General features: G+C 51.1%; 1 protein-coding gene across 1 annotated transcript in view; it reads right to left on the bottom strand.

Annotated features, from left to right (window-relative positions):
* The window catches only part of SHISA6 (shisa family member 6), a 169,539-nt gene that overhangs the window by 20,274 nt on the left and 131,589 nt on the right, over positions 1–17,676 (bottom strand). The gene's annotated exons all lie outside the window — the stretch shown is intronic.

Genomic DNA, 17,676 nt, shown 5'->3' with positions numbered 1-17,676 from the left:
CTTTCCTGTCTTCCAGGGACATGGAGAGAACCTCCTTTATTTCTGCCCAACCCTGTATGACCAGAGCTGCTGTGTGCTCCTTTATCCTTGGTGCTGACACCATTCCTTTGTTGTTTCCCTGTAAAACCTGCTTTGCCCTGGGTCCCTGTCCCTGCAGCCCCCTGTGCTCCCACTGACCCAGATCCTCCTCAGCTCTGGGATGTGTTTCTGAGAGAGCCCTAACCAGGACAGAGTGGAATGTCTGGATTGTCCCCAGTCAGCTTCTCTTGCTCACACAAACAGGTGATATTTTTCTTTTCCTGGTTCATGTAAAGTCTGTGATCCTTTAAGGTTCCTTGTTGCTTTTCCAAGGAACTCTCCAATTGTTCTCTAACACAGAAAAGGCTTTTTAGCATTCCTGCTTCAGCCCGAGGCATCTCATTTTTCTCCATTTAATCAATTTATTTTCAGGCTATTTATCCAATTTGTCATGAACATTTTAAATTCTAATCCTGTTCTCTAATAGACTTACAGTCATCCAAGGTTCATATCACCTGCAAATTTAATAAGTGAATTCCTTTTCCACCAGGAGCAAAGAGACCAAATCCAGAACCACACCAGGCCATCCTTCCCCTGATATTTGGTCCCTGCATGGTCACTCAGCCCTCGTGGCCTCCACCCCAAACAGGTTCATTAACAACCTGCTTCTCTAATTAATCTCACATTGCTTTGCTAGAAACTGCTGCAAACCTTGCTGAGGTCTTGATATGAGTTATTCCTCCCTGGCCATAAAACACAGGAAAAAAAAACCAAACAAAAAAACAACAACAAAAACAAACAAACAAACAAAAAAAAACAAACAAGAAAACAAACAAGGTTAAGTTGCCATGATTTGTTTCTGAGTGCTGGCTGCTTGTTTATCTCTGTCCCTCACTATGGGGTGCAACCAGGATTAAAATCAGGGTTTATATTTATTCAGGTGACAGCAAACTGGGCATCTTCACCTGCTTCCTGCTCCATCCAGAATCCAGGCACTCCTCATATCCCAGACAAATGGAAAAATGGGAGGGTTTTAGCCTGGCTGCCAGCATGAGATGAGCAAACCTTGAGAGGAGCCCAGGGACACCCCAAGTGCCCTTAAATAAGTGCCCTACAGGTTTCCCTAGCGGGAATTTTCCTTTGGATCCTCCACTGTTGGTTGCTTTCAGCAAGGAAAAATTCTGCAGGAGCTCATTTTGTGACTTTGTTTCAGTTTCTGTCCCTCCATGTAGTCAAATTTCAATTTAATGTGAAAGCTCGACCAGAGGATGGGGGACAAATAAGAAACTGGGTATTTCTGGAATCCCTGTGACTGTCTGGAGGCATTTTCAGATCTATGGGATCAGATGGGTTAATTTTCACCTGGTTCCCAGCAAGCATGATACGAATTCCTGCTCATCCCTGGAAGTGTTCAAAAACCACACGGATGTGTTGGGGACGTGGTTTAGTGCCCACTGAGGTGCTGCTGGGCTGGTGGCTGGACTGGGTGACCTTAAAGGTCTTTCCCAGCCTGAACAATCCTTCCTGTGACCCCATGGACTCTGAGGATGGACACTGCATCCTCTCTCCAGACGCTTTCCCAGTGTCCAACCACCCTCGCACTGAGGGAGATTTTTTTTGTTTGGGGGGAATTTTGTGTGTTCGGGTTTGTGCCCTTTGCCTTGGCACCACTGGGAAGGGACTGGCTCCACCTTCTTTGTTCACCCCTCAGTTCATCAGAGCCACTGAGGAGATCCCCCTGAGCCTTCCTCTCTGAGGAACCCCAGCTCAGACCCTTCAGCATCCTCCTGGGCCTGTGCTGGACCTGCTCCAGTTCAGCCGGGGCTCTGCTGTACTGGGAGCCTGTCACTGCTCCCAGCACTGCAGATGTTCCTCCCAGTGCTGCTGATGCCTTCAGTTTGAGCTTTCAGATTTCCCAGGCTCTGCACTGCACTGGGAAATAACTCTGAACTCCACATGAAGTGTCAGCCAGCTCTCCTCACAGCTCAGGCACACACAACAATCCTTTCCCAGCCCCACAACCAAGGACAGCGCTGCAGCTCCAGCCCCAAAAAGTGCAAACAGCAGGGAATGGAGGAGAGCAACCTGGGAGGGTGGGACTGCATCACCTGGAGCTGGAATTGGGCAGTGAACCCCAGTGTGGAAATGGAGCAGAACTCATAAAAGTGTGAGAACTCGTGACTCTGAGTCCACCTTGGGTCCATCTTGGGTGTAGCCATGGCCAGGCTCTTGTACCACCCAAGGTGTGTCCTTTGAAGGCTTTTTAAAATAAATCCCTGCTTTATTCCTTTACCTCTGTTCCAGGCAGGAGCCATGCCCTGCCCTGCTGGCCCCATTCCCGGGATGCTGCTGCCTCCCCTGCCACCAGGGCGCATCGCTCCCTCATCTTCCTCCTGCTCCCGAATTCCAGCGGTTCTTTTGCCCCCGTTTATTTCCTATTTTTGAGCTGCACAGCGGGCAGTGAGTACCGAGCCCGGTGCGTTTCTCCGTGACCGCTCCCTGATAAGTTCATCGAGCACGACTGGACGGCTCCGCAGACGCTTCTGCCCTGCAAGCCTTGGGAGGATGAATTTCCCCAGGGAATCTCCATCCTTCCAGAAGCTTCTAGAGGAGCCTGTGGCTCCTGTGCCCATCCCTTGCAGCCAGGCGTGGGCTGCACTCATGCTAAGGATGGGCCAGGACTTCCAGCCTGGCTCCAGCAAAGCTCATTTACAGATCGAGCAGCAGAAAACGCCCAAAGCCCAAATTCTGTGTGTGCCGTTCCCCTGCTGGTGCTGCCCACACGCTGCAGGAGCTGCGGCTGAGGGGGGACACAGAGATGGGGACACTCCAGGTGTGAGATGCCGGGTTTTGGAACAGGAGCAGACACAACCTGAACACGCCAATCGTGCCAGAAGGGAACCAGCAGAGCTTTCTCCCTCCTCTCATGGGGCACTTATTCCCATAACCTCACTCCTGGCTCTTCACTGGGGACAGCTGCACCTGAGTAGGAACCACCATCTTCTGATTCTGAGCAACTTTTCATTTTTCCTCTCCTCTCCTCTCCTCTCCTCTCCTCTCCTCTCCTCTCCTCTCCTCTCCTCTCCTCTCCTCTCCTCTCCTCTCCTCTCCTCTCCTCTCTCCTCTCCTCTCCTCTCCTCTCCTCTCCTCTCCTCTCCTCTCCTCTCCTCTCCTCTCCTCTCCTCTCCTCTCCTCTCCTCTCCTCTCCTCTCCTCTCCTCTCCTCTCCTCTCCTCTCCTCTCCTCTCCTCTCCTCTCCTCTCCTCTCCTCTCCTCTCCTCTCCTCTCCTCTCCTCTCCTCTCTCCTCTCCTCTCCTCTCCTCTCTCCTCTCCTCTCCTCTCCTCTCCTCTTCTCCTCTCCTCTCCTCTCCTCTCCTCTCCTCTCCTCTCCTCTTTCCTTTCCTTTTCCTCTTCCCCTTTTATTTCCTCTCTAAAACCTCAGGTGTTTTGAGGCTATTGCTTCAGCAACGTCCTCCAGCCCTGTCAGAACCTGAATTATTGGCATTTTGATGTGGCTGAGCTAATCAAGCATCTGAATGCAGCACTGGGCTTCATTTACCACTTCTGTAGCCCTTTGTAAACACTTTCTAAGCAATAAAATACTTTAAAATGATGGCTGAGCCCTCCTACACCTCTTCAGGTTTAACAAGATAATGCTGTTAATTGTGAAGTGCCAGTTAGGCAGGAGCTTATCTATTGTTGAGACAAGGATCTGAGTTCAAAGCTATTTACCAGGAAACTCCATTAGGGGAAGAAAGGAGCCACAGGGCTCTGAATTGCCAGGCCACAATAGGAAATTTCTGAGCGCAGCTGGAGGAGCGATCAGATAAAATAACCAGCAGAAAGAGTGAGATGTTTCACTGGAAAAAAGGAAGCCAGAGCTCCCACTCCTTTGCAAACACGTGCACAGGAGACACGTTCCTTTTCATTTACAATTTATTATTTTATTTCTTGGATTAAACTGCCTCCATCCACAAATGTTCTCACGTTTAGCGGTCCAGCTCTCCCCTGTATCCCAGGGGCTGATCTTCCCAGCCGGGGTTAAAGCACAATCACCACGGGAATTATCGGCACCAAGGTGCCAAAACCCTGGGTAGCTCTTCAAGAACACTCTAAAACAGCCCCCAAAGATTTGCCATGCACTTCCTACCTAGGAAATCCTTTTTTCACTGATTTAACCTTTCCTTTGGTACTTGGTTTTAGACTTCTCCAGAGCCTATTTTTTTTCCCTCAGTCTCAGGGATTTCATATGGGAATATTACTAATAAAAACTTGATTTACTGTGTTCTGTAATGGAAAAAAAAAAATTAAGCATCAGAATATGAAAAGAAAATGCTGCATTTTCCAGCCTGTCTTTCCTAATAAAATTCCTTATGAAATCTGCAAAGCAAGGATATTGTTAATATATGCCAGCTGTATTACAGATACACCTGTAACTGGAACACAGATATATGATCATTCTGACAGTCATGCTGTACTTTGCATTCGTTTTGGAGAATTTATTAAAGTACTCGGAGCTGCTCTGAAATCGGTAGTTAACAGGAGAAAAGAAATGGCCTGAAGAGGAGCCATCAGCCCGTGAAGGGACCCAGGCAGGGGCGGAATCCTCATTCCTGAAGGGATTTAAAAGATGTGGCGTTTGGGGCCATGAGTTAGTGACTGGACTCTTAGAAGCCTTTTCCCACCTAAATGATTCCGTGAAAAACAATTCTTTGCCTTCTGCCCCTCTGGTCTGGTCACCAAAACTGCTGAGATTCCAGAGCAGGATGGAAGGAGCAGCTGTGCTGGTGATAAGAAACCTCCCTGATACCCGCACTACCGAAGAGAAAATCCCTTTCCAGGGCTGAGGAAGCGAGGGGAGTGCAGGGCCCCAAGGCAGGGAGGAAAGCAGCCCTAAACTGCTGAGGAGAAGGGAAATATTTCCAGCACAAAGCTCCTCGTTCATTCCCCACCGGCCCCTCCGGCATTTTCTGGTCACTATTTGTATTCCAGAGGGGAAGCCTTGAGCAAATGTCCTTCAGCTGCTCCATGGTCAAGCAGGGCTGGGAAGGGGAGCAGATTTTCCCAACCCTTTTCCAGGGATTTTGGGCAGCCCAGGAATGGGGGAACAAGCCGCAGACACCTCCTGAGCCGGGTCTGCCCAGGCAGGGCTCAGAGGGGATGAGCACAGGAATATTTAGCCTAATAGATCATCAAACCCAGCTGCCTTTCGTGCACACGAGCCAGTCGCTAATTCCTTTACACCCCTGGGCTGTGAATATCCTGCTTGCAGAGTGTCTCTGCACCTGCCCGGCACTCCCCAAGCACGCCGACCCCTGCAAATGTTCTGTGCCAAGGGGCAAACGAGACGAACCCGAGAGCTAAGCTGCGGGTAGAGTCAGCACGTCAGTCACTCGAGGGGCTGGAAATGCCAAATGAAAGGTTGTCCCCAAACCCTCCGCTGATATTCATTATGTCAGGTTTTTTTTGTTCTACCATTCCAACCTATTTTTCAGCAGTAATCCTGTGATTCATTCATTGAACAGGATGCTCAGGGAATAAGGCAGCTATTCAGGAGTTATTTTAATCCTCATTAAGCGGTGAATGGCCCTGTTCTTCAGTATCCCACGCCATCCAAATCCTGCACTGATTACAGAACTGTTATTTTCCACGTCGGCTTTTCCTCCCCACCCATCCCAGGCTCACAAACAGCCTCCCGCGGCAGGCAGGGCAGGGGGCTGCCAGCCCAGCTTGTACCTGAGCCCAGAACAGGTGTGCTCACACCTGCCAGCCTTTATTCCTTTTGAGGAACAGCCCTGGAAAACTCGGGGCAGGTTTTTCGTATCACACGGGGGATTTTTTAATAGGATTTTGCAAGCACAAATCAGCTGCTAATTAATCACGGCCCTTTTGTGGGGGAGGAAAGGCAGCTGGAAGGGCTCCCGGGGTACCTGGGGGAAGATAATGAAGGCAGGTGGGATCACTGGCCACACAATGGGAGGGGGGCACTGGAAATGCTCCCCCAGCCCAGCTCAACCCCAGGTTTGTCGCTCTCCATCCCAGCCAAGGTAGTGAGGGCACAGCCTCCTGGTGAGGGGCACCTGAAGGAACAGGGATTTCACCTGCAAAATGTCCAGAGAGCACCTGCAGGCTGTGTGCGTGAACATTGCACCGCAGACTTCAGCTCAGTCCTTTGCTGCCTTTTTGACCCCTTGTTTCTCCAGCTTGGGTTGTGTTTATTCCTTATTTTAAGGCTATGTGAGATGAAGGCTTAAATGAAATCTAAGAAATCAAGCAGGAGGTGAATCATAGAATCACAGAATGTCCTGAGCTGGGAGGGACCCCCAGGATCATCAAATCCAGCTCCTGTCCCTGCCCAGACCCCCAACAACCCCACCCTGGGCATCCCTGGCTGTCCAAAGGCTCCTGGAGCTCTGGCAGCCTCGGGGCTGTGCCCATTCCCTGGGGAGCCTGGGCAGTGCCAGCACCCTCTGGGGGAGGAACCTTTCCAAAAATCCACCTTAACCCTGACCTGACACAGCTCCACAATGTGCAGCTGCACGTGGAAAACACGTGGCTGCAATGGGCACTGAAGTTCTGGAGGTTATGGCTGAGAAAAAAGAGAGAAAAAATTAAAAAATCAGCAAGGCCCACCGAGCTGTGATGTGGAAAATAATCCTTCTCCCTGAACTGAGTGAAAACGGGAGCGTGAGCAGGATGTTCTCGTACAACAGGGCTTGGGTTCGCTCACAAAAATCCGTCTGCTGTGCTGGGAGGCTGCGCAAATCACACACTCATTCACAGGATTCTCCTCCTCCCACACAGCCCTCGTATCCACGCTGGAACATGGAAACCAGGCCCACTCACGAGCTCCCTACACACCAACACATGCCTCCCTGCCTGCACATCCCTGCAGCTCCTCCCAGCTGCCACAGCAAGCTGCAGGGGACAGCCTGGCACCAGGAAAATGCAACTCCTGCTTTCAAGCAGCCACAGCTCAAAAGGGCACTTGCAGAAAAAAAAAAAAAAAAAAAACCCAAAGGCACGAGAAAAATATTTCCCCATCTTGGCTTTAAAGTGATATTTTTAAAAACAGCAGCACCGTGCTGAAGATAAAGGTCACGGAGAGCTCCAAATCTCTCCCTCCCCAAGGAAGCTGATGCCTTCTGGAGCACCTCTGGACAGGCTGTTGGCTTGAAAAAGAAAAGGTTTTTCCTCCTCGTGGACAGTGAGGGTGAGCTCTGTCCAAAGGGCAGCTTTTCCTGCTGGCTCAGCAGATGGAGGCTCTGGAAAAGTAAAATTTCCTCCTTGGGGATCCCCCCAGCAATGCCTCTGCTCCCCAGAGCAGCAGCCACGGCGCCCTCAGCCAGCTGGGAACGTCTGAACTCACCCGGAGCTGGAGTTCAGCATCCCTCTGTAGCATTCCCTGCTTTATTTGCTCTGATTTTCATTGTTTTCACTTAACCCCTTGCTACTCTTTCCCATATATTCCAGGATAAATCAGCAGAAAAAAATCCAGGTGAAGAGAAAAAAACAGAACTTTCTGTCAGGGAGAGAAAGTTCTGCAGAGCCCTGGGGTTCCTGGGAACTTCCCACTGCCTTGGAAACACCAACTGGATAAATACGGCCTGTTTTCCTGAAAAACCCGGCAGCTGAGCAGGATGCATGACTAACATCAGCCAGCAGAGCACCACAGCAGCTGGGGGAGCAGCAACCTTTGGAAGCACATCCAGAATGGGGGGAAAAAAAAAAAAAAAAAACGGGGGAAACATATGGTCAGGAGAGAACAAAACGTGTCCTTTAAAGGGCATTGCTGGAGATGGAGCTGATTTGAGAAGGTATAAATAGTCTGGGTGTCAAAGCAGGATTAGTTAAATGCAGTCTTTGGTGGAACACAGCCAGTTCTTGCACATTCCGAGTGCTGAGATAATTATGCAAATACCTTTGGAAGTAACACACGCTCCCTTCTAACCCCACGGTGTTGGCAGAAGGGAGAAGGGGAGGGAACACAAAGTCCTGCTCTCCCACCGAGTATAAAGAGAAAAAGCTGAGGATGAAATCCCTGTGAGAAGGGCTCTCCAGTGAGTCCAGAGGTGCTGGACCCTAAATCCACGTGGAGAGCAGAAATCCAGCCCTGGTCACTGCTTTTCCTCAGGGAACACCGGGGCCTGGCTGTCCCATCCTCCTCCTCAGACTGAAGAGCAACAGGAATCAGCAGAGAGCTAAACCCCTTGCCTGCTACCCTCCAAGCATAATCACAGGAAAAATAATCTTTTTTTTTTTTCTCCAGAAGGCTTTGGATCAGTCCCTGTCCTGCCTCCAGGTGCTTGCAGGAGGGCGCAGAGCCTGGAGAGGAGGGTGGCTCCCAGCTTGCCCAGAGCCCAGCAGGGCTCTCCCAGCCTCAGGACTGAGAACTCTGTGGTGTTATAAGCAACACGACGATGCAGGTAAATAGACTGAGGTCCTTAACTGGTTTTAAACCACTCTAAAGCCACAGAAATTCACTTGCTCCTCGTCTGTCACCAAGGCATGGCCAGCCTGGAGGTGTCTGGGCAGAGAAGGAAAAACTTTCTCTGTCTTCCCAGGGGCCAGAGGGGCCAGGATGTGAGGGTTTGAGATTAATCCCAGCCTTTTGCTGATTGCTGGCGATTTGTTTTCCCTGGATGGAGGCTCGTTTGCATGCCTGTCAACTGCTAAACGTGGCTTTGGGCCAGTGCTTTCAGGACAATTAAGATGCAGATGCGATCTAACACTGATCAGAGTCTTATCTTCAAGCAGATAAAGAAGTCACCGGCACTAATCAAGCCCTTAAAATGAGCCATGGCCATAAGTGCTTCATTGAGGCACAAAGAAAGTGGCTCCGTGTTAGGGAAGAAGGGAGAGCTCGATTTAAATCCTAATCCTATCAGCAATTAAGCAGATGGTTAACTTTAAGCATCTGCTTAAGTCCAACTGAAGCCACGTTAAAGAGAGGCTTTCAAAATAGCGATTCTATAAACGATGTGTGTGTGACAGTGTCAAAATCTTGCTTTTTGCTAAGAATTCCCCGCTCTCTTCTGGCAGTGCTTCAAAGGGAGAAGGTGGCACAGACTCTCTGAAGGAGAGATCACAGAGTCCTGGAATGGTTTGGGTTGGGAGGGACCCTAAAACCCACCCAGAGCCACCTCTGCCATGGCAGGGACACCTTCCACAATCCCAGGCTGCTCCAAGCCTTTCCAGCGTGGTCTTGGGCACTGCCAGGGATCCAGGGGCCAGCAAAGCCATGGATGAGCACGCCCTGGATGCCCAGTTGTCCCCGTCCTAGAGATGAAGCCGCTCATCATCACTGCTGTGACAGATGCCGTGTGCCACGTCAGTCCCAGTGACAGCCAGCACTGGGCTGCTGGGCCAAGGGGGGCTCTCCCCGGGAGGAAAGGTGGTTCTCCCTGTGCTGGATGCTGGCAGGCACTGCTGGTGCCTTTCCTCTCCCCAGACCCACCTCCTGCCCCTCCACCCTGAGCCAGGCCGTGGGGAACTGGGCTAAACTGGGCTAAACTGGGCAGCCAAAGCTCTCCCCACAGCTGATCCTTCCCACATTTTGGCCGCCACGGGCTGCTCCAGCGTGCTGCCAAGGGGCTGGAAGGCACTGCTGAGGCTGCAGGTGCTGCTGAAGCACTGCAAGCCCCCAGGCTCAGGAAAATGAGGCTGCACAGATGGCTGGGAGCTGAAATCAGCTCACCAAGAGCTCAACAGATACACCTGGTGTCATTTGCTCTCATAAAAAAACATATTTCAGCTGTGCTGCTTGGTGGCTCCTGGGCCGGGCTCTCCACACAGCAGGTGGTTGGTTTGTGGTGCAAAACCATCCCAGTGCAGGTGCAGAGCACTGGCCCTGCCAGACTCCACAGCTCCAGGTGTGGCACGGACAGAAAAACCCTCCCGGGGATCACACGGCAGTGAACAGTGGGATAGAAGTGTGAAATCAGCATAAAACCAGGGGCTGCCCCAGATCTGGGCCAACATCTGTGGCAGGGAGAGGATCTGGCCTCTAAGAGCTGCTCCCCATCTGCTCAGCGGTTCCTGTGGTCAGATTTGGGGCAGGTTTCAGCTGAGAGCAGCTCCTGTGCAAGCCGTGGATCCCAGAGCTTCCTGCCACTTCCCAGGAACACCCCAGTGATTTCCAGGAACACCCCAGCGATTCCCAGAGCTCCACAATGCTTCCCAGGAGCTCCCCATGCTTCCCAGCGCTTCCCAGAAATACCTCACTGCTTCCCAGGAACACCGGAGTGATTCCCAGAGCTTCCTGCCACTTCTCAGAATTACCCCACTGCTTCCCAGGAGCTCCCCATGCTTCCCAGTGCTTCCTAAAGCTTCCCAGGAAACACCCCAATGTTTCCCAGGAACACCCCAGTGCTTCCCAGAGCTCCACACTGCTTTCCAGGAGCTTCCCCATGCTTCCCAGGAATACCCCAGTGCTTCCCAGGAACACCCCAATGTTTCCCAGGAACACCCCAGTGCATCCCAGAGCTCCACAATGCTTTCCAGGAGCTTCCCCATGCTTCCCAGGAATACCCCAGTGATTCCCAGGAACACTCCACTGCTTCCAAGAGCTTCTCACTGCTTCCCAGGAGCGCTGCACTGCTTCCCAGAGCTCCACACTGCTTTCCAGGAGCTCCCCATGCTTCCCAGTGCTTCCCAGAGCTTCCCAGGACCACCACCCTGCTTCCCAGAGCCCTGCCCAGCACATCCCAGCTTTCTGCTTTCAGGAGGAAACCCCTACCGAATAACTGCAGGCAGGAATAAATGCAGCAGGGTGCTGAGGGCACAGGAGCTCCCTGAGCTCCGCCGCTCCCGGCTCTCCCGGGTCTGTGGCACCCCCCGGGGACACACGGGAGCTGTCACGACCTGTGGATATTCTCAGTTCAGTCAGAGAGAAAAAGAGAAAGATTTCTGCCAGGCTGAGCCTGGGAAGAAGTCCGAGAGCAATGTAAACAATCTGTTATCTTGTTTTCTGTTCATATTGTTTATAGATCTGTTCTACCACACTGACCTGAGTCCAGTGCACCAATCAGGTGAAATGTTTTTACTGTGAGAACAATGGAATTAATGTTCACGATGTTCTCTATAAAAGAGAGAAGTGCTTTTGAATAAACTCTCTGAAATCGTGCGAGTCCCTGCCTCAACAGCACCAACAAACCATTCCAGCAGCGTTTCTCCAGGCCTGCCCCCCTCCCTGGCAGGGCTCTGGGCTCTGCTGGCCGCCTGCCCGTGCCCCTTTGGCTTTCCCTGCCCTCTCTGAGGGCATGGCCTGGGCTGGGGGCGTTGGCTGGGGTGGGAAGGCTGGAGGGGAGGAACGCCTCTGCCTGCCCAGATCCTGTGACAAGGCTCATGATGCTGGGGAAAATAGGAACGTTGCCCTGATTTTTAAAAATGTTTTCTTTTATAGTTCTTTTAAAAATTTTGAAGTTCTTTTAAAGGTTTTCGATACCTTCTGATATTTCGATATTTCTACCAGAGTTCTCACGCATGTTCATGTAAATAATGATTGTTTTGCATTGTTCTTTGTAAGAAGAAAGAATTAATAGACTGTTGGTTTGACCAGTGTGGTTGGAGAAGTTGCAATTTCATCCTCCAATCCACTGTCACTTTTAGAATTCCACACATTACGAAGTCAGAAATAAAATTAGCTCTTCTTCTCCTTTGAACTTAACAAGCTTCTGTGTACTCATTTCATGTCCAATAACAACACAGGAAAGCCTTATAAATATGATTGCCTGGCAAAAGATTTTGAGAATATGGAAGCTATAAGCAAGATTGAAATGAAAGCAAGCTTTGAGACACCAAGCCTTGGTTACTGAACAAGTGGAAAACAATGGCATGGCCGGCTGAAGGTAATCCCCTCCTGATGAAACAACACCCTCTGCTTGCAGACAGCTCCGAGGCTCAGAGCAGACCCTGCCAGCTTGGCAGAAGGGGTCCAAAGAGTCGTTTTTAGGGTTGAAAATGTAACACAGGGTGGTAAAGTCATGATTCTTATAGGCTGTGTGTAAATGCTATAGATTTGTATCTTGTACTAGATCAGTTAGAATATTCAGCACAGATTTATGGTATTGCAATGGGAACTTCCCTGTCTTGTGTTGCCCTGATTTTTAAAAGTGTTTAGTTTTCTTTTATAGTTGTTTAGAAAGTTTTAAAGTTCTCATGAAACTTCTTCAGCCTTCTGATAATGTTTACATGTTTGAGAGTCAGAGTTCCCACACAATTTCATGTATAAATAGAATAGTTTACATATTTCTCTGTGGGTGGAGAGAAATGATTGATTGCTCTTCGGACCAGTGTGGTTGGAGAGGTGGTAATTCCATCCTCCTGCCCACGGGCACCTTTGGAATTCTATAAATACCAGATGTTCGACTAAAACTGGTTCTTTTTCTCTTTTGAATTTACCAAGCTTCTGTGTACTCATTTCGTGTCCAATAGCAACAGTCTTGCTCTTTGGGGTCTCTCTTTGGGGTCTCTCTTTGGGGTCTCTCTTTGGGGTCTCTCTTTCAGGCCTGCTCTGAGCTGTGGCTGGCAGCCCCAAGCAGGGCCCTGCACCCACGTCCTTTGCAATAAACCACAAGTTCCAAGCCCTGGCTTCAGAGATCTCTCGTCTCCGTCCATCCTGACCAACCTACCCACCCTCGCTCCTACTCATTCCCCACTGGTTTGGCTCCCATCTCACACAGAAGCCTGCAGGAGAAGAGGGCTTTGCCAAAAAAAGGGCTTTGGCACCTCGGCCTGCCCCTGCCGAGGGTTGGAAGCAGCCTGGGCAAAGGTCTCCTCCCTCCATTCTGTCAGCACTTATCCCAAACTCAATGCCCCCCGGCTCTCGCCCCACCTGAGGGGTGGGATGCCCCCAGCAAGGTGGGCAGGAGTGCTCCATGCTCACCCCAGAGCACAGAGCCCCGTGTCCAGCTCAGGACAGGAGGAGGCCATGCAGGGCTGGACTGTCACCACTCTGCTCTTGGCCTCAGTGACCCTGGCACAAAACCCTGGCAGGGCTCACCCTGTAGGGTCTGCCTGCCCTCCCCAGCCTGGTGGCCCAGTCCAGCGTGGTGCCAAAGCCCTGGTGCAGGCACCAGCTCCAAGCCCTTGGCCAGCACCTCCAGCATGATCTTGCCCATTAACTCTGCATAAACAAACAATCATTAATAACGTCAGGGAAAATAACCTCACCCGTAATCACTGATTAGAAATGTTTGCTTATGGCTGGGTATTTATAGCCTACAAGAGGTAAATGTCACCCTCATTGCCTGCGTTCATGGCAGATATTGTTTAATTAGCAGCCTCTGGGCTGCTGCTCTTTGGAATGGGAGATGAGTTCTGCTTTCTCTGCCCTTCCCTCTGCTCTCCCTGTCCTGTGCAGGACTGGTGTGGGTATTCTCAGTTCAGTCAGAGAGAAAAAGAGAAAGATTTCTGCCAGGCTAAGCCTGGGAAAAGTCCGAGAGCAGTGTAAACAATCCGTTATCTTGTTTTCTGTTCATATTGTTTATAGATGTGTTCTACCACACCGACCTAAGCCCAGTGCACCAATCAGGTGAAATGTTTTTACTCTAAGACCAATGGAATTAATGTTCACGATGTTCTCCATAAAAGAGAGAAGTGCTTTTGAATAAATGCTCATTCTCTGCCTTCTGAAGATGGAGTCTCTTCATTCCTGTCCCTGCCTCAACAGCGACAGACTGGGATCTTGTTGAGGAGCTGGATCCTCCCCACAGTCATTGACAGATCTTGCTGCTGTTCTGGGCTGCCACACGAGCACATCCAGAGGAGGCAGCGAGGCTGGAGAGGGGCTGGGAGCACAAACCCTGTGAGGAACCACTGAGGGAGCTGGGGGTGCTCAGCCTGGAGAAGAGGAGGCTCAGGGGTGACCTCAGCACTCTCACAGCTCCTGAGAGGTGGCTGTGCTCAGCTGGGGTTGGGCTCTTTCTCCAGGATCTGACAGAACCAGAGCACACAGCCTCGAGCTGCACCAAGGGGAATAGAGGTTGGATATTAGGAAAAAGTTTTTCACAGAAAGGTGATAAAGTTCTGGAGTGGCTGCCCGGGGAGGTGGTGCAGTCACCATCCCTGGGTGTGTTTAACAAAGCCTGGATGTGGCACTGGGTGCCAGGGTTCAGTTGAGGTGTCGGGGCTGGGTTGGACTCGATGATCGTGGAGGTCTCTTCCAACCCAGTGATTCTGTGAATTCTGTGATTCTGGGAATCTGTGAATTCTGTGCCCTATCCCAGGATGTGTCTCACAGAACAGCCAGGGCCATCCCTCTCTCTCTGCTGTGATTTGTGCTGCATCTCCTGAGGCCTGTGCTGAAACCCTCAAGCTGCTCAGCCACAGCACTCCCACAGTGTGGTCCTTCCCAAGGCAGGCAAGAGGGTGGAGGAGGCAAAAAGAACAGTAGGTTCATACTGATAGAAATGTCTCAAACTTCCCAAATCCGTGGTAGACTTACAGGGAGGTCGTTCCTTAAGAAAGTCCAGCCTAAAATCTCTGAGATTAGTGGTCCACAGAGGAGAATGAGCTGGAGCAACCCCTGCTCACAGGAGACCAGTTATGAGCTGTGCTCTGCAGCCCCGGGTCAGTGGAGGGCTTAAGGGGACTGAGGGAGCCTGGCTTAAAGCCAGAGACAAAAATCACAGGTACCTGAGCTTCTCACACGCCCAGAGTGTGACAGGGCCCACCAGGGTGGGATGAAGGACCACTGAAGTCTCAGGGTAATCTCAGTTTGATCAGGGGTCAGGCAGGGCCTGCCCTCTGCTCTCCTCCCTGAGCGGGATCAGCAGTGAACAGGAGATGCTGATGAGCCTTTTTTCCAGCATCCCAGATTTGCTGCCCTCGATGTTTGTTGAACATACTCAGAGGCACTCAAATCCCCCAGCAGCCTGTGATTATCTCATCTCTGCAGACAGGGAGTTTGTACATGCTCTGACAAACCAAACACGGGAGCAGCAATCTGTCAGGAGGAGTCTGCTTCACTCTCCGTGGCAGGGCTCTCCTGGTGCTGCTGGGATGTGTTGTACAAAAGCACCAAGACGTCCAGGAGCTGCTAAAACCCCTCTGCTCTCCCTCTGTTTGTCTGGAGCAGCCAAACACCTTGTTCCCACGCTGCTCCTGCCAAGCCAGGCGTGTCCTCCCAAAATCCTGTCACTGGGGCGGGATCTGCAGAGCCTGGAAGGCCCCAGGGTGTGACAGTGACTAACGGGAGGCTCATGGACTCTGTCACACCAGGACAGGAGTGACCTGAGCTGGGCACTGGGGACACCAGCCCTGCTGCTCTGGGCTGGACTGCAGAGGGCCACAAGGACCTGCTGCTGGCTCAGAGGTTGGCAGGGTGAGAGGGATGCATTAAGATTTGTATTTTTCAGATCCTGTACTGCATTAGTGCATAGCTCTGAACTCCATACAGGGTGTTAGCAAGCTCTCTTCACATTTTGGTCAATAAATAAATCCTTCCAGGCCTGAGATCCAAGGACATCCTCTGCCTGAGGCCCCAAAAAGTATAAACAAAAGTCAATTGAGGGGAGAAAATGGGGGGAACTTCATTACCTGAAGCTGTAATGGAACACTTAACTCCTGATTGCAAATAGACCAAACTTATACCTGTCTGAAAAACTCATAACCACCATCCATTTTGGGTGTAGCCTCCTGGGGAGGCTTCTGTCTGCCATTAATGTACCTGAAGGCCCTTCATTAAATATACCCACTTGTATCTTTTTACCTTTGTCTGGTCTCTGTTCCAAAGTCAGCCTGATTCCAGGCACCAGGAGCACACCTGGGCAGCAGGTGTGGTTTTGGTGGCTGCAGGCTGGGAAGCAGCACACGCAGTGCAGGGGAAGAGGCAAAGAACCACAGAGGTTACAGCTCAAAATGATGCTCTAAATTTGAGCTTTCAGATTTCCCAGGCTCTGCACTGCACTGGGAAATAACTCTGAACTCCACATGAAGTGTCAGCCAGCTCTCCTCACAGCTCAGGCACACACAACAATCCTTTCCCAGCCCCACAACCAAGGACAGCGCTGCAGCTCCAGCCCCAAAAAGTGCAAACAGCAGGGAATGGAGGAGAGCAACCTGGGAGGGTGGGACTGCATCACCTGGAGCTGGAATTGGGCAGTGAACCCCAGTGTGGAAATGGAGCAGAACTCATAAAAGTGTGAGAACTCGTGACTCTGAGTCCATCCTGGGTGCAGCCCTGGCTGGGCTCTTGTGCTGCCCAAGGTGTGTCCTTTGAGGCCTTTTCATAAATCCCTGCTTTATTCCTTTACCTCTGTCCAGCCTCTGCTCCAGGCAGCCTCTGCAGGCAGCAGGAACCACAGGGAGCCCTCGAGTGCTCTGGCCCTGAGCACAGGACCCCACTTCTCTCTCTTTCTGAGTGCATTTTGGTCTCTCCTGGTAGACAACAGCTGCCTTGTGTGTTTTCAGCATCCTCTATTAACTGCCATCACATTTTATCACTCCTCTGGCAATATCCAGCAACACCTCTATAATTTATTGTCATTAGTTTTATTCACAGCCCTCACGGAGGTCACAGCGTGGGGGGAGAAGAGAACTTCATCCATTTCACCGCTGAACGTGCTGCAATAATAGCTTTTCAAACAGCTGATGGGAGAGGGATATGAAAAGATAATGAATAACGAGGAATAAAGGAGCTGACCTTTTCCTAACAAGAGGCTCTTTCAGCATCGTGACACTTGGAATTTGGGTGAAACGAAGCCTGACTCCTGAGGCTGTGCTTTCTGACACCTCTGATGCAGACATCTGCCTCGGGGCTGGGCTGCAGCGGGCAGGGAAGCTCTTCTGGCAGGGGGCTGTGGTGATCTGTACCCTGAAAATGCCTGTTTCATTCTGGAGGCACTGAGGAGAGCCTCAGGGGTTGTCCTGGATGGAGATGTGGCACTGTCCTCGTCACCTGAGGCTCCTGAGCTCAGAGATGCAGGTCCTGCCCCTGGGGAGGAACAACCCCAGCCTTGGGAGCGACCATTTATTGCTGGTATTTATTGGGTGGATCTCCTCAGACAAACAGCTTTCCAGCCAATAAATTGGGTTCCATTTGAGCAGGAGCAGGGACAGGGAGGTCCCCTCAGCCAGACCTGGTCAGCCTGGATGCCTGAGAGAAGTGGCAGCTCCAGAGTCCCTTAAGGGATCCCAGAACTCGTGTTGTGGTGCCACAGCTGAGGTGACTGTGAGCCTGCTCCCAGCAGTCACAGCTGCCCAGGCTGCCAGGAAATCCCCCTGGGAGGAGTTTCTCACCTGTTAGAATCCAGCACATCCCTCTGGCTGCCCTGGCTGGCTCCAGACCCTGGCAGGGGGCTCAGAGACCTTGGCACCAAGTCAAAAACACCTGTGGCTTCCATTTTAGCCCGTAGAAAAAGCTGCCAACTTTGTGTGAGGAATTACAAGCCACAAGGGTTTGAGCAGTGTGGTAGTTGAATTAACACAGGGTGAAAAAGTAGAATTTTGGGGCTTTTTTAGAATGGGGTTCAAGGGGACAAGATGGAGGGATTTGGGCGTGTCCTGACCTCCTTCTCCTTCTCCTTGCCCTCCATGGTGATGGTGACACTTTTCTGTTGGTTTCAGGCACAGACACACTGTCCAACATCAATGACAGACATTGGCACGTTATTGTAAACACAGCACACGGAGTTTTTGGTATAAAATGTGAACACTG

Source organism: Vidua chalybeata, chromosome 19 (genome assembly GCF_026979565.1).
Source record: "Vidua chalybeata isolate OUT-0048 chromosome 19, bVidCha1 merged haplotype, whole genome shotgun sequence".
NCBI lineage: Eukaryota > Metazoa > Chordata > Aves > Passeriformes > Viduidae > Vidua > Vidua chalybeata.
The sequence above is the reverse complement of the archived record's forward strand: the minus strand, read 5'-3'. Positions and strand labels throughout refer to the sequence as shown.